This window comes from Schistocerca americana, chromosome X (genome assembly GCF_021461395.2).
Source record: "Schistocerca americana isolate TAMUIC-IGC-003095 chromosome X, iqSchAmer2.1, whole genome shotgun sequence".
NCBI lineage: Eukaryota > Metazoa > Arthropoda > Insecta > Orthoptera > Acrididae > Schistocerca > Schistocerca americana.
In genome coordinates, this window is record NC_060130.1 from 843940269 (window position 1) to 843942283 (window position 2015).

Below are 2015 nucleotides of genomic sequence, written 5' to 3' on the forward strand. Positions count from 1 at the left end.
TGTCGAAGATTACACATTTAACAAGTATCTTTCCCATGGCGCAAGCGACAGCAGACAGACTCCAGGCAGCCCTCGGACATTACGTGTTTCAAGAACATCATTTCAAAGTACGAGGTGCATTCAAGTTCTAAGGCCTCCGATTTTTTTTCTAATTAACTACTCACCCGAAATCGATGAAACTGGCGTTACTTCTCGACGTAATCGCCCTGCAGACGTACACATTTTTCACAACGCTGACGCCATGATTCCATGGCAGCGGTGAAGGCTTCTTTAGGAGTCTGTTTTGACCCCTGGAAAATCGCTGACGCAATTGCAGCACAGCTGGTGAATGTGCGGCCACGGAGAGTGTCTTTCATTTTGTTGGAAAAAGCCAAAAGTCACTAGGAGCCAGGTCAGGTGAGTAGGGAGCATGAGGAATCACTTCAATGTTGTTATCACGAAGAAACTGTTGCGTAACGTTAGCTCGATGTGCGGGTGCGTTGTCTTGGTGAAACAGCACACGTGCAGCCCTTCCTGGACGTCTTTGTTGCAGTGCAGGAAGGAATTTGTTCTTCAAAACATTTTCGTAGGATGCACCTGTTACCGTAGTGCCCTTTGGAACGCAATGGGTAAGGATTACGCCCTCGCTGTCCCAGAACATGGACACCATCATTTTTTCAGCACTGGCAGTTACCCGAAATTTTTTTGGTGGCGGTGAATGTGTGTGCTTCCATTGAGCTGACTGGCGCTTTGTTTCTGGATTGAAAAATGGCATCCACGTCTCATCCATTGTCACATCCGATGAAAAGAAAGTCCCATTCATGCTGTCATTGCGCGTCAACATTGCTTGGCAACATGCCACACGGGCAGCCATGTGGTCGTCCGTCAGCATTCGTGGCACCCACCTGGATGACACTTCTCGCATTTTCAGGTCGTCATGCAGGATTGTGTGCACAGAACCCACACAAATGCCAACTCTGGAGGCGATCTGTTCAACAGTCATTCGGCGATCCCCCAAAACAATTCTCTCCATTTTCTCGATCACGTCGTCAGACCGGCTTGTGCGAGCCCGAGGTTGTTTCGGTTTGTTGTCACACGATGTTCTGCCTTCATTAAACTGTCGCACCCACGAACGCACTTTCGACACAACCATAACTCCATCACCACATGTCTCCTTCAACTGTCGATGAATTTCAATTGGTTTCACACCACGCAAATTCAGAAAACGAATGATTGCACGCTGTTCAAGTAAGGAAAACGTCGCCATTTTAAGTATTTAAAACAGTTCTCATTCGCGCCGCTGGCGGTAAAATTCCATCTGCCGTACGGTGCTGCCATCTCTGGGACGTATTGACAATGAACACGGCCTCATTTTAAAACAATGCGCATGTTTCTATCTCTTTCCAGTCCGGAGAAAAAAAATTGGAGGTCTTAGAACTTGAATGCACCTTGTAAGTTACGCAATGTGGTGATGAGTGGTGGCCTCAGACTCACCAATTTGTATGTCAAGGTTTTTGCGTTATTCGTGCGACTGATGTTATGGCAACGGAAAGGCGGCCACAGCCGTCTGATTTCATTCCTCCTTACGGACGGTGTACCACCCAACCCGGATCCACCGGCAGATATTCACCACATCGCCGTCACAGTGCCGTGTTTCTCTGCTAGACTACAGATACCTGAGGAGAATGCTGCGCATTGATGATCTGCTCGCAGTCCACAGTGTGTACAGCCACCTCAATTTGCGGACAGCAAAGGAATGTGGCCGGCCAGAGTGGCCGTGCGGTTCTAGGCGCTACAGTCTGGAGCCGAGCGACCGCTACGGTCGCAGGTTCGAATCGTGCCTCGGGCATGGTTGTGTGTGATGCCCTTAGGTTAGTTAGGTTTAATTAGTTCTAAGTTCTCGGCGACTGATGACCTCAGAAGTTAAGTCGCATAGTGCTCAGAGCCATTTGAACCATTTTGAAAGGAACGTGGTCGAAACCAAATATCCTACTGTTGACTGGAATGCAGTCTGGTACAATATAAACCCCCCGCCC